Source organism: Elgaria multicarinata, chromosome 3, assembly GCF_023053635.1.
Source record: "Elgaria multicarinata webbii isolate HBS135686 ecotype San Diego chromosome 3, rElgMul1.1.pri, whole genome shotgun sequence".
NCBI classification, from domain to species: domain Eukaryota; kingdom Metazoa; phylum Chordata; class Lepidosauria; order Squamata; family Anguidae; genus Elgaria; species Elgaria multicarinata.
Window position 1 is genome coordinate 109,462,475 of NC_086173.1, and position 14,770 is coordinate 109,477,244.

General features: G+C 47.6%; 1 pseudogene; it reads right to left on the reverse strand.

The window, feature by feature from the left end:
* Positions 1-6,189: 6,189 nt before the first annotated feature.
* On the reverse strand, positions 6,190-7,395 carry LOC134395438 (retinol dehydrogenase 7-like; annotated as a pseudogene).
* Positions 7,396-14,770: the final 7,375 nt, after the last annotated feature.

Here is a 14,770-nt window from a genome sequence, read left to right on the forward strand (position 1 = left end):
CCTTAGCTAGCATAACCAATGTTGAAGAATGATGGGAGTTGCAGGCCAAAAGACCTGGAGGGCCACAAGTTGCCCACCCCTGACCCTACACACCATGCATTTTATATAGTGTGTAGTTTAGCCCTGAGAATCAAGCCTGCAGCTTTCAGCATAGCCCTGCTATCTGAGTGTCTGGTTTACGGTTGCACTGCAGCGTAATTAGGGTGACCAATGATCAGGATTTCCCCGGATTTGTCCTGATTTTTGTTCTATCCTTGGTGTCAGGGGAGATTTTCTGTAATTTTCTGTAATGTCCCGAAATGAAACGCTTTCCCTTTAAGGTCACTATTAGTGTGGTGGTGAGGGATGATGTGCTTTCTGGAGGCACATCATTCCCCACCACTGCTTCAATCAGGGCTTTAAAGGGGAAAGCTTTGTCATTCCAGGACAGTACAGAAAATTGGAGGGAGGAAGCAGCAGCCAGGCACCTCTCCACCGTGCCTGGGTCCAGCTCCAGCTGAGAGCCCCCTCCCTCCTGCTGTCAACTGTCTCTGGAGAGGCCACCAGTGAGGGAAGACGCAGCAGCCAGGCACCTCTCCCCCGTGCCTGGGTCCAGCTCCAGCTGAGAGCCCTCTCCCTCCTGCTACCAACTGTCTCTGGAGAGGCCACCAGTGAGGGAGGAAGCAGCAGCCAGGCACCTCTCCCCCGTGCCTGGGTCCAGCTCCAGCTGAGAGCCCCCTCCCTCCTGCTCCCAACTGTCTCTGGAGAGGCCACCAGAGAGGGAGGAAGCAGCAGCCAGGCACCTCTCCCCCGTGCCTGGGTCCAGCTCCAGGTGAGAGCCCCCTCCCTCCTGCTGTCAACTGTCTCTGGAGAGGCCACCAGTGAGGGAAGAAGCAGCAGCCAGGCACCTCTCCACCGTGCCTGGGTCCAGCTCCAGCTGAGAGCCCCCTCCCTCCTGCTGTCAACTGTCTCTGGAGAGGCCACCAGTGAGGGAAGAAGCAGCAGCCAGGCACCTCTCCCCCGTGCCTGGGTCCAGCTCCAGCTGAGAGCCCTCTCCCTCCTGCTACCAACTGTCTCTGGAGAGGCCACCAGTGAGGGAGGAAGCAGCAGCCAGGCACCTCTCCCCCGTGCCTGGGTCCAGCTCCAGCTGAGAGCCCCCTCCCTCCTGCTCCCAACTGTCTCTGGAGAGGCCACCAGAGAGGGAGGAAGCAGCAGCCAGGCACCTCTCCCCCGTGCCTGGGTCCAGCTCCAGCTGAGAGCCCCCTCCCTCCTGCTGTCAACTGTCTCTGGAGAGGCCACCAGTGAGGGAAGAAGCAGCAGCCAGGCACCTCTCCACCGTGCCTGGGTCCAGCTCCAGCTGAGAGCCCTCTCCCTCCTGCTACCAACTGTCTCTGGAGAGGCCACCAGTGAGGGAGGAAGCAGCAGCCAGGCACCTCTCCACCGTGCCTGGGTCCAGCTCCAGCTGAGAGCCCTCTCCCTCCTGCTGTCAACTGTCTCTGGAGAGGCCACCAGTGAGGGAGGAAGCAGCAGCCAGGCACCTCTCCAACGTGCCTGGGTCCAGCTCCAGCTGAGAGCCCCCTCCCTCCTGCTGTCAACTGTCTCTGGAGAGGCCACCAGTGAGGGAAGAAGCAGCAGCCAGGCACCTCTCCACCGTGCCTGGGTCCAGCTCCAGCTGAGAGCCCTCTCCCTCCTGCTGTCAACTGTCTCTGGAGAGGCCACCAGTGAGGGAAGACGCAGCAGCCAGGCACCTCTCCCCCGTGCCTGGGTCCAGCTCCAGCTGAGAGCCCTCTCCCTCCTGCTACCAACTGTCTCTGGAGAGGCCACCAGTGAGGGAGGAAGCAGCAGCCAGGCACCTCTCCCCCGTGCCTGGGTCCAGCTCCAGCTGAGAGCCCCCTCCCTCCTGCTCCCAACTGTCTCTGGAGAGGCCACCAGAGAGGGAGGAAGCAGCAGCCAGGCACCTCTCCCCCGTGCCTGGGTCCAGCTCCAGCTGAGAGCCCTCTCCCTCCTGCTACCAACTGTCTCTGGAGAGGCCACCAGAGAGGGAGGAAGCAGCAGCCAGGCACCTCTCCCCCGTGCCTGGGTCCAGCTCCAGGTGAGAGCCCCCTCCCTCCTGCTGTCAACTGTCTCTGGAGAGGCCACCAGTGAGGGAAGAAGCAGCAGCCAGGCACCTCTCCACCGTGCCTGGGTCCAGCTCCAGCTGAGAGCCCCCTCCCTCCTGCTGTCAACTGTCTCTGGAGAGGCCACCAGTGAGGGAAGAAGCAGCAGCCAGGCACCTCTCCCCCGTGCCTGGGTCCAGCTCCAGCTGAGAGCCCTCTCCCTCCTGCTACCAACTGTCTCTGGAGAGGCCACCAGTGAGGGAGGAAGCAGCAGCCAGGCACCTCTCCCCCGTGCCTGGGTCCAGCTCCAGCTGAGAGCCCCCTCCCTCCTGCTCCCAACTGTCTCTGGAGAGGCCACCAGAGAGGGAGGAAGCAGCAGCCAGGCACCTCTCCCCCGTGCCTGGGTCCAGCTCCAGGTGAGAGCCCCCTCCCTCCTGCTGTCAACTGTCTCTGGAGAGGCCACCAGTGAGGGAAGAAGCAGCAGCCAGGCACCTCTCCACCGTGCCTGGGTCCAGCTCCAGCTGAGAGCCCCCTCCCTCCTGCTGTCAACTGTCTCTGGAGAGGCCACCAGTGAGGGAAGAAGCAGCAGCCAGGCACCTCTCCCCCGTGCCTGGGTCCAGCTCCAGCTGAGAGCCCTCTCCCTCCTGCTACCAACTGTCTCTGGAGAGGCCACCAGTGAGGGAGGAAGCAGCAGCCAGGCACCTCTCCCCCGTGCCTGGGTCCAGCTCCAGGTGAGAGCCCCCTCCCTCCTGCTGTCAACTGTCTCTGGAGAGGCCACCAGTGAGGGAAGAAGCAGCAGCCAGGCACCTCTCCCCCGTGCCTGGGTCCAGCTCCAGCTGAGAGCCCCCTCCCTCCTGCTCCCAACTGTCTCTGGAGAGGCCACCAGAGAGGGAGGAAGCAGCAGCCAGGCACCTCTCCCCCGTGCCTGGGTCCAGCTCCAGCTGAGAGCCCTCTCCCTCCTGCTACCAACTGTCTCTGGAGAGGCCACCAGTGAGGGAGGAAGCAGCAGCCAGGCACCTCTCCCCCGTGCCTGGGTCCAGCTCCAGCTGAGAGCCCCCTCCCTCCTGCTCCCAACTGTCTCTGGAGAGGCCACCAGAGAGGGAGGAAGCAGCAGCCAGGCACCTCTCCCCCGTGCCTGGGTCCAGCTCCAGCTGAGAGCCCCCTCCCTCCTGCTGTCAACTGTCTCTGGAGAGGCCACCAGTGAGGGAAGAAGCAGCAGCCAGGCACCTCTCCACCGTGCCTGGGTCCAGCTCCAGCTGAGAGCCCTCTCCCTCCTGCTACCAACTGTCTCTGGAGAGGCCACCAGTGAGGGAGGAAGCAGCAGCCAGGCACCTCTCCACCGTGCCTGGGTCCAGCTCCAGCTGAGAGCCCTCTCCCTCCTGCTGTCAACTGTCTCTGGAGAGGCCACCAGTGAGGGAGGAAGCAGCAGCCAGGCACCTCTCCAACGTGCCTGGGTCCAGCTCCAGCTGAGAGCCCCCTCCCTCCTGCTGTCAACTGTCTCTGGAGAGGCCACCAGTGAGGGAGGAAGCAGCAGCCAGGCACCTCTCCACTGTGCCCGGTTCCAGCTCCAGCTGAGAGCCCCCTCCCTCCTGCTGTCAACTGTCTCTGGAGAGGCCACCAGTGAGGGAGGAAGCAGCAGCCAGGCACCTCTCCACTGTGCCCGGTTCCAGCTCCAGCTGAGAGCCCCCTCCCTCCTGCTGTCAACTGTCTCTGGAGAGGCCACCAGTGAGGGAGGAAGCAGCAGCCAGGCACCTCTCCACCGTGCCTGGGTCCAGCTCCAGCTGAGAGCCCCCTCCCTCCTGCTGTCAACTGTCTCTGGAGAGGCCACCAGAGAGGGAGGAAGCAGCAGCCAGGCACCTCTCCCCCGTGCCTGGGTCCAGCTCCAGCTGAGAGCCCCCTCCCTCCTGCTGTCAACTGTCTCTGGAGAGGCCACCAGCGAGGGAGGAAGCAGCAGACAGGCACCTCTCCACTGTGCCTGGGTCCAGCTCCATCTGAGAGCCCCCTCCCTCCTGCTGTCAACTGTCTCTGGAGAGGCCACCAGTGAGGGAAGAAGCAGCAGCCAGGCACCTCTCCACCGTGCCTGGGTCCAGCTCCAGCTGAGAGCCCTCTCCCTCCTGCTACCAACTGTCTCTGGAGAGGCCACCAGTGAGGGAGGAAGCAGCAGCCAGGCACCTCTCCACCGTGCCTGGGTCCAGCTCCAGCTGAGAGCCCCCTCCCTCCTTCTGTCAACTGTAACTGCTGAACTTTACAACTAAGATTGTAGTGCCTGAATTTGCTTTCCTTTCCCCCCTCCTCCTCCTCCCTCCCAATCCCCTTTCCTTTTGTGTCATGTCTTTTAGATTGTAAGCCTGTGGGCAGGGACTGTCAAGAAATACTTTTGTAAGCCCCCGTGAGAGCCTTTTTTGGCTGAATGGCGGCATAAAAATCCTTAAATAAATAATAAAAAAAAAATTCCCGGACTTTATAGAAAAGGCCCCTGTTGGAGCACTGGGGGGCGGGAATGTCACACTTTCTCCTCTTCTGCTCCAATCGAGACATTTAAGGCCCCAATTGTTGCAGAGGAGGGGGAAACGTGCTTTACAGGGTCTCCAGAAAGCACATCATTTCCCCCACCCCCACCCCCGCTAATGGTGGCTGCCCAGAAAGTGTGATTTCCCACCTCTCCCACTGGGAATCCTCTTTTTGGTTTCTCAAATATGGTCACTCTAGTGTAATGGAAAGTTGGGAACTGGCAGTTAGATTAGACAAATACAGCAAAGTTAAGTACTTTTAAGTCCCATTAGTTTCAATGTGTGATTGAGTACAGCCACTTTAGCTACTGTTTTAGAAGGACAAAAAGGACAAGATTAAACTAAAATTTGGGAGACTCAGGGTGTAGGAATTGTGGATTTAACTAAGCCCTCTCTAGCTTTCCCCCATCCTCAAATAACGCTTAAAATCTTTCCACTGCAATCCATACAACTACAAAGTGCTTAGCTTTGGCTTGATATTCACACCCATGTTTTTATTTTGGTCTATGATCAAATTAGCAATAGAGTTTAAACATTTTGGGAACATATTAGGAAGCATACTAATTCTTTCATATGTTATCCTTGGCCTCCATTTTAGTGAAATTTTAACATTGTTATTGAAAGCAACAAAAACAACTGGAATCATTATGTAAGTTCAGAATATCATGATGTGAATATATTTTCTTGGTTCACCTGGATTTCAGGTTGCAAGTGTGAAAATTAGTTGGTTCATCTACTTGCTTATGATTATCATCAGGAACAGCCTTTAAGCTTGGATAAAATTCCTGGTTGCATTCATATCTATTTTTTAAAAAGAGCAATATTTTACTATATACAATATGCCTGCGTTTTCATTTACTTCTCAAATGTATGTTAGAGGACTTGGCACATTTTTTATTAATGGAATCCTGTCTTGTATTTTTGCAGTGTGCAAGATGTGGAAGAACCTTGGTTTTTAGAGTTGCTGTTGCATATAGATAGGGCTTGCAAACTCTATTGAAAATATGCAAGGTGGGGAAAAATTGCCCACCTTTTAATGCTTCTTGAATTATTTCATCACCAAGCCTTAAAAGTTCTGATCCTATCACCAAGGAACTTCTTAAAAGACCAGAGAAGATATCACTCATTTAAATGGCTCTGGTCTTTGAGCTGAAAAGCACTATGAAAAGGCAATATATCATTGGCCCTGCCTGTCCAAACAAACCAATGGGGCTATACACATTTCCATGACCTCATCATAAAATTTGATGAGCCTATTAGGTTATAGTACCCATCACTGAAGTGATCTATGATTCAACCAACAAGCTCGTAGGCGATGCTATACCTTCTACCTTATCTTTTTGCTCAGAAACAGATAAAAAGGCAGTCTCAATTGCCTTATCATTTCCCATGGTTTATTATTGCTACAGGGAATGAAAGCTTGAAAATTGGAGCCCTAAGTACTCTGGCCAGTTGTGTGTTTAAAAACATCATCATCATCATCATCATCATCATTATTATTATTATTATTATTATTATTATTATTATTATTATTCTTATTCTGCCCAATAGCCAAGGCTCTCTGGGCAGTTCACAATTAAAACCATAAAGTATACTAAAATAATCTACACTGCTTGTGCTGGCTTGATCCCAGATGGGGTCAACACATAGTCTGCCACTGCAGTTAGGAAGTATGAGACAGGAATGTAGAAGAGTTTTGCATCCCAGCCTGTGTGAGGGTAGCAGGATGTCAGGGCATGTTCTATGCAGTCAGTGACCAGGTGGAGGTCCTTGCTGCTTGACTTCCAGAGGAGTTGTGATGATTTCTGAAAGTCTTCAAAATATTGCTGCCCATAGATCTCTCTGATGTCAGAAGGCACCCGGCTCCACAGAGTGTTGAAGTCCTCTTCTAAGTGTAATGAAAGCAACAGGCTCAACAATACTGACCAGGACTCCGAAAGGAAGGAGCTCATGCCTCAAAGGGAAAGCTTCCACACCATATTTGGATGGGGAATAACCTCCTCCAGGGCATGCCAGTCTTCCCATCCCATTGGCCATGTTGTCCACCCTCCCTCTGGCTTGTCTCACCAGGGGCAGCAGGGGCAGCATCACGCCAATCACCCCAAGCAGGTTGACACTGATCACTTTCGCAAGGTCATCCTTGGTCAGCCATTGGTTGGGGCATACAGGAACATCAATACCTGCATTGTTTACCAAGCCCCAGAGCCCTTTGTTCCGTATGCATGATTTCATCCACTCGGTTGCTGCTGCAACACTCTCCATGCTGGTTATATCTTACTCAATTGTTGTATTTTTAACTTATTATTTTTATCCTGGGAACTGCCCAGAAAACTTTTTGTGATAGGGCTTTCTACAAATAATGTACATATGTACATACATACAAAAATAAAACAATGTTTAGTATCTAAAAGCCAGGTGAATGTCCCATTTTCTCCAATTCCATTCTGTGGTTTTGCTAAGACATAGTAAAACAACATATATGAGAGAAATTCATAACCAGAAACAGGTAAATGTACATATAGCTGCTCTACCTCACAGTGCTCCTGTATAAGGCCCATACCTGTGTTCTGACAGTACAGCTCATCTGCGAAGTGAGGAGGTAAGGATGACAGTATATATCAGATGGTCTGACTTCACTACCCAGTTTTATCTGTCTTGAGCATCTAACAGTAAATCAGAACTTACAGAGCTGGTATTTTCTTAGATGGAGGATGGGGGTATTTCTGCCTCTTACTCAGGGCTGGCCCTTGGTGTAATGCTGCTGATGGTCCCTCCACTTCTACACCACCCAAGCCCCTGCCACTACGCATCCTGCAAGCTAAGTTTCCCTCTGTCCTCCCTTTTTTAAACCTGACAGTAGTGGCAGTGGCTCCTCTTTGCCACACCACTCCATTTCAAAATATAAATTTTTTTTTTACCTTACATTTTGAATAGCAACAATCTGAACCAATCATACATCGCCTTTGTGTGTGTGTGTGTGGGGCAGCCAATGCGGTCATAGGAGCAGTGAATGCGCAGTCTTTTTGTCGCTCCTGTGCATTGGCCATCCCTAGCCAGCTACCCTGCACAAACCACTTCTTTTTGCCAGCAGGGCCAGTTGGACGAGAAGGAAGGCTAGAAGAGGAGGATTAAAAAGTACATGATAAAAATGCTTAATTTCTAAAAAGAAAGGGGGCGGAGCTTGCATATGCACACAACCCAGATGTGATGAAAGTAAGATCTTGAGTTGGGTTAAGAGGACCTTTGCGAAATCTTTGTATTTCACGTCATCCAGGATCAAATCCTGGCATTGACAACAGGCTGTAAACTTCAGCCTTGCCACAAATTAAGCACTGCAGCTACTCTGACGGTAGTGAAGCATCCGATGCAAAATAGTTGTTTTAGCATAGAGATCATCACAATTGGTGTGAAATGAAACTAAACTATAAATAATAGAATTTAGCTTTAATTTTGGAATATGCTGTGAATCAAAATCCTTTGATTGAAAACTTTGCACTGTTGCTATGGTATTTGGATAATACCGCATGTCAGATATTAATAACAGATTTCTTGAAAACAGTATTTGATAGTAATTTTCTATGCCTGCTCCCAATTGTTCTAGTTCACAGGATGTCATAATGAATGTGTGCTTTTTTTTTGTCTCTAAACCATACAGTGAATATCTCTACAATATATGCTCAATGAGCAGCTGCTTTAAAATGTATTAGCATTAAAGAGTTTGTCATATTTTTATGTAGAGCGATGTTGCCAGCTGGGAGGTATCAAAAGCAAAACTTTTGATAAGTAAGCATTGCTGCGGATTTGGTTATCTATTTTTGCATGCATATTGTCCTCAGTGTTTCTGTATCTCTTCTTTGCAGGTGCAAAAAGCTACATAAGTAGCTGTACAAGAAGCTAAGCAATTTGAGTACAAAGCTGTGATTTGCATGTATATTACTATATTTGCAAAGCAAGAAGTGCTATTTTCCATAAGACATTTACCAACAACTGCCCTTTGGGAAGGATCTGATTTTTTTTATATGTTGATATTGTTAATCATTGCTGGCCCTATCATTTGGCAAAGTGAAACTAGTCACCTCAGGCAGAAGATGCCAGGAGGAAACAGCAAGGTGTTGGAGAGCTGTGGGCCATCTAGCCTGCTCTGTGCCCCCCAAGCTAGCCTGCTGCCTTAAGGTGTAGTGGACAACGCTGTCCCATTGCTGGTGCTGAAGGAAGTTCCAACTACCAGTCCAGTTGCCTTTTGTATATAGAAGGGGAGGGGGTGCCATTTTGTTCTTTGCCTCAACCAGCAAAATGTCTTGGGCTGGACAGTTGTTTATTGCGTTTTTTAAGTACATATTATGATATTACTTGTAAACAACCTTGAAAGGCTTCATATCCCAAGGGAAAGGAAAGGAACCTCTCGTGCAAGCATTTGAGTCATTGCTGACTCCTAGAGGGACGCCTGCTTTCGCTGACATTTTCTTGGCAGACTTTATAGCAGGGTGGTTTGCCATTGCTTTTACCAGTTGCAGTTACCTTTCCCCCAGCTAGCTGGGTACTCATTTTACCGACTTTGGAAGGATGGAAGACTGAGTCAACCTGAGCCGGCTGCCTGAGAACCAGCTTCCGCTGGGATCGAACTCAGGCCGTGGGGAGAGTTTTGGCTGCAGTAACTGCCGCTTACCACTCTGCGCCACACGAGGCTGTTCATATCCCAAAGGGGAGGATATAAATAACCATTTAGTAACAACTAAATAAGCAGATGAAAAGGGAAAAGGGGAATGTGAGCCTATCTAAGGAGAAATGAATGGTTGCTTTGATGCCTTCCTTTGTGTCCCTCTGGCCCAGTAACTAGAGACTCACACGTGTGGGTTCTGCACCAGTGCAGAGCCTTGCTCAAGACAGTATACATTTGCTGGGACACAGCCCTCTCCCTACAGTGTGTTGGCATACTACTAGGCATAAGAGCCTGGAGAACATTCTACCCCAGTATATATTGATGTTGCCCTAAGAGGCTTCAGTCTTGCCCTATGTGGAAGGACAAGCATGGAGGGCTTGCAGTTCCCGTTGAAATGAATCAGAAGGTCAAGCAAGCAATTACCTTTTGGCTTGGGAACTTCTGGTCACATAGCCAGGACATGATTCAGCAGTATAACCTGATAAGCCACACTAAAATGAGTGCCTCACAAAGGCAATCAAGGCAGGTGTAAATACACCTAGTCAAAGAGTTGCCCTAAGGTTTTGCATAATACTGTTCAGTATGATGGTCTAGCAGAGCTCGGCACCCTTGGCTGCAGCACTTGTCGATGCCCCCTTCTTTGTCACAGCCAGAGGAGCTCCTCCATACCTCAGCATCGTCTTCAGGATGATCCCTTGGGGACCATGGAAGGCTACCTTTCATCATCTGGAGTTCCTTTCCCTTTGAAGGGTGCCCTTCACCTCTTCTACCTGTTTTCCTATTGCATGATTGTGCGAGTGTGTGGAGAGATCTGTGCTAGCTACACACCTGTCGTGAAACAAACTGCTGCAGAATTCTTTCCTTCCCTCAATCTCATAATTATCTCCTTCCCACCTTCTCTCTCTCTCTCTTTCCTGGGAGCCTTAGAACCCCAACAGTGCTCCAGAAGCCATGTCCCAGCCCAACGAGGACCAAATTATTATTATTATTATTATTAATTAATTAATTAATTAATTATATACCGCTTCATAGCCAAAGCTCTCTGGGCAGTTTACAAAGATTAAAAACAAGCCAATCCTATATAGCCACAGCCTAGTTTTCTAAGCATTAACTGCCATCTATTTAAACATTGAGTGTGCTCTGTAAGGGCACATTCCTATGCCTGTTTAGACAGACAGAGGCCATAACTAGACAGGGCGATATCCTGGGGCGTTAACAAGTGTACAGACTCCGGTGTGTGTTTCTCACTCTTCCTGCTTAGTTCCTTTTCAACTATGTTCTACAGAATAAAAAACTGAAAGGTTTAGCAGTAAAGAATCTTTGAAATACCCCTTCATCATAGTAAAGAATTTGGTATAACGCTAAAGCTTGCATAGGCATGTTTCACATAGTGAAGACTTTGGTATTACTCTACAGCTTGCATAGGCCTGCTGCAAACATTCGTCCCATTAAAAGATACTTCCTTATCAAATGTGTACTACTTGAACAGTGGGACCATTTCATATTTTTGTCATTTCTTGCAAATGAAAGCAGAAGCCTTATTCTCATTGAACTTGACATACCTCAACCTGGGAGAGTTGTTTGAGAGCCAAAGTGGACAAAGTGCCTTCCACTTAGTTAGCAATTGCATGAATAGCTTTTAAAAAGTAAATAGCGAGTACTGGATCCTGATTCAGAATCAGGACTCTAACAGGGCGGTTGGGGAGCTTTAAACTTTTGTCCCTGCTGTGGTATCGATCTGGTTTGGGGTCGGTGAGTGGCCACACTTGCAGTTTGCATTGGAAGAAAAGCTGGCATTGGCACAAATGAGAGTTTTTCTTCCAATGCAAATAGCACATGCAAAGGGCCCAATCATGTAGCTGAAACTGCGCATGTTTTAAGTGTTCTGCTTCAGTAGGACCCAAGAGATCTGGAAAGAATCTTCTGAATTTAGTTTTGCTTTTCAAAAAAGATTTAATAACTTCTAGATGGGACGCTTTGGCTTTTAATCTCCCAGATATTTCAAATGGAAGAAATTAACAAATGCGTTTGTAGATTTTTGCCAGATTCTTCATGTATACATTTGGCAAGCTAACCACCCATATGGTGTTTGGTGTTTCACTAATATAGAAGAAGTATATTGTTCAGAGTCTTTTAATACATATTTATGTTCTGTTCTTGATATAGAATGAAGACTGGATTTTGACCAAAATGAATTTCTATTATAAACTTTAACCTGCTGGATTGCAGAGAAGAACAAAACAAATCATAGACCGGCATCGGACTAACATTCTGCACTGCACTTCTTCTGTAGTATGGAATAATCAGCTGGTAAATAATATGATAGCTTCAATCACCCAAATCGTATTCAAACACACCTTCAAACTGGGGATCATTTGCCTTTTCTACACAAGGTATTTATTGTGCTCTCAGCATTCCTTACTCACAGTATTTAACGGGTTCTTTAGACAACATAGTGATCCTCCAGCCTCATTTCTGTGTCTAATGAGAACTTTTCATATATATTTTCAGAGCAGAGAAAATGTGGCATTTATTTGTGAAAGTGAAAGAAAACACTATTTTCACATGTGTATTTGCACTATTCCACTATACCACAGTGCCACCTAGACCTTATATAGCAGAAAAGCAGAAGATGAAACACTCTTTGTGTAGTGCTTGGATCTCAATTCTGGGAGGAAACCAAAGGTAGATGCAGCAGATTAACAGACTCGTGTAGCTCATTGGCACAGCTGGGATAATTTCCTCAATCCAATTGCACAAGGAATGCAATTGTGGTTCTTCCCATGGCTACACACTGTTGTTGTTTTTAAAATCTTAAGCAAGGTCCAGTGTACATTTTGTATTGATCTGCTGGAAAGTGGTTAGAATGACCTCCACCTTGAATGTTTTCAGATGAGGCTTTTATCGTGCATTGCCCTGCCTCATTCACAGAATTTTAAGCAGCATCCGGACAATATAGTCTTACATTTGTAAGCCTCCTGTAGTTTCCCACCATTTCTTCCATCTTTTTTCTTACTGCAGCAAATCTGTTAAGGAGGAAAGGACAGAATAGCTGCACAATGTCTTTTGATTGGCAGTGCTTGGCGCTGTCTGTCTGGAAGCACCTATGAAACCTTCCATTATAACAGAATCTGTTAGCACAGTGTGGTCCTGTATCATGCACAACCAGGAGCTGTCATGGAGAACAATGTGGTGTCTGGTGGTACACATTATAGTGGCAGGGATAAATCATCAGATGGAGGCCTGGTCAAATGGTTTCTGTGTGATCAAGGTAACATATAACATTTCATAAGAACTATTGATCACCTACATTTCTATGTGCCTTTATCCATGTTAAGACTGTTCACTTATACTTTTATCACCACAAGAAAGTACAATGAAATAAAAGACTCAGAGACAGGTAATGTGGTCACCCCCTTTCCAGTTACAAATTTTCATTGTCATAGGATAGGTAGAATGCATATATGAAAACTTCACAACTTTGTCTTTGTTTTTGATGTATTACCTTATAGACTTCCCTCAGGAAGTTTGGAATGGCCTACATGGAACTCTCAGGTCAAGCTGCTGCAAAGTTATGAAATGATCAGAAACATTCAATTCAAGCATGACCAGACTTGGGCCACAGCTAGACCTAAGGTTTATCCTGGGATCATCCAGGGTTCACCCCTGCCTGAGCACTGGATCCCCTGTGTGTCACCTAGATGAACAGGTTTGACCCCTGGACGATCCAGGGATAAACCTTAGGTCTAGCTATGGCCTTGCTTAGCTTTTACAGTGTATCAGCATCATCTGTCTTCAGACTATATTTACTCCATAGCATAAGTATACTGTCACATTTCCTGTTAAGTGAAAAGTGCTCTCAAATAAGAGAATAAATGAGATTATGAAGATTGATAACGTTCTGTAAAGCTTCACTTAAGACAAAAAAGCTGAGTACTCATTAGAACCTGCAAACTAAAGTTAGATGGGGACAACTTGGTTTGAGAGCCTTATAACTCATCAATATTAATTGCCATTGTTTTCCTCTCTTCCAGCTTCTTCTTGATCTGATAAAAAGAGAGCATAATTTAAGCATTGTGTAAGCTCCTCCACAATGAGGCATACAAACAGGCCAATTTTTCATTATTTCCCACAAAGAGAGGCAAATTTCCCAACAGATTCCAATCAATTTCCCACTGGCCTTGGCAAATAGTAGCATCCAAAGTGAAAAATGAGATGTATCATTTCTGCATTACTACTAGCAAATATCGTTCTCCACTTACAATGAAATATCCATTTCCTTATTAAAAATTAAATAAATACAAGGATAAGTTCCTTCAGTCTAAGCAATCTGCAAATGATCTATCTATTTAACCACACTTACTTGGAAGCACACGAGATTAATATCACAGAGAATAGGGTGACCATATGGAAAGGAGGACAGGGCTCCTGTATCTTTAACAGTGGCATAGAGAAGGGGATTCCAGCAGGTGTCATTTGTATGCATGGAGCACCTGGTGAAATTCCCTTTTCATCACAACAGTTAAAGCTGCAGGAATCCTGCCCTCTTTAACTAGAGTGACAAACTTAATATACGTAGTAGGGCTAACCCTTTCATTAAGAGGTCCATGTGAGACATGGAGAAGTATGTCTAGTTTAATCTCTCCTCCTCCCCCGAGTTGATCTTTTTAAAAAGAGAAATATGGGGCGGGGGAAACCAAACAAAGTGATTCTCAACCATAACAATTTTTCTATTATTCTAACCCTATATCTGGAACCAACTACAATATGTATACTGTTGACTGATCCAACTTGCAATTTAAGTGCCTGTAAAATGATACTTATAAGTCATGCTTTCTTAGGTTGCAATCCAGTACACACTTACCTGGAAGTAACTCTGATTGAATTTAGTCGGGCTTACTTTTGACATGTATAGGCTTGCATTGCCAAGAAAGCATTTTTGATTGAGGATGAATAGATCATCCGAATTTTGGGGGGGATGTGGGGCTCTTTAATACACAACCAAATTCCCTCCATTTCTATGTTAAAACCTTTGTACTGAAATATACATTTAGTGCATAATTCAAAGCCAGGATTGTGCATACGGTTATGTGAACTCAGTTGCTGATCCACAGTTGCCAAGATTTGCACTGTTGGCACTGGAATTATTTAGCAAAATACTGTAATTAGATGCAGGATTCCTCTAAAGTGGTTGTTCTTAAATGTTGTGGTGTAGTATGAAGTGTGACTTCGAAAGCTAGGAGGTCACATTTTAAAGTGCAAGCACTGTCCTGGTCACACTCTGCCATGACCCAGAGACGGGTGAGACTGGAAACGCAGGTGTATAGGTGAGCAGATTCTTCAGGACTGTTGCTGGCTCTGGAAGACCACTGGCAGCTTTATTCCTTCATCAGAGGCATGTCTGAGCACTACTGATGTGGCAAGAGAGGGAAGCAAGGAGACTTTGCCCTGGCAAGGGCCAGTGCTCAGTGGTGGAGCACATGCTTTTCATACAAGCCCTGGCATCTCCAGGTGGGACTGAGAAA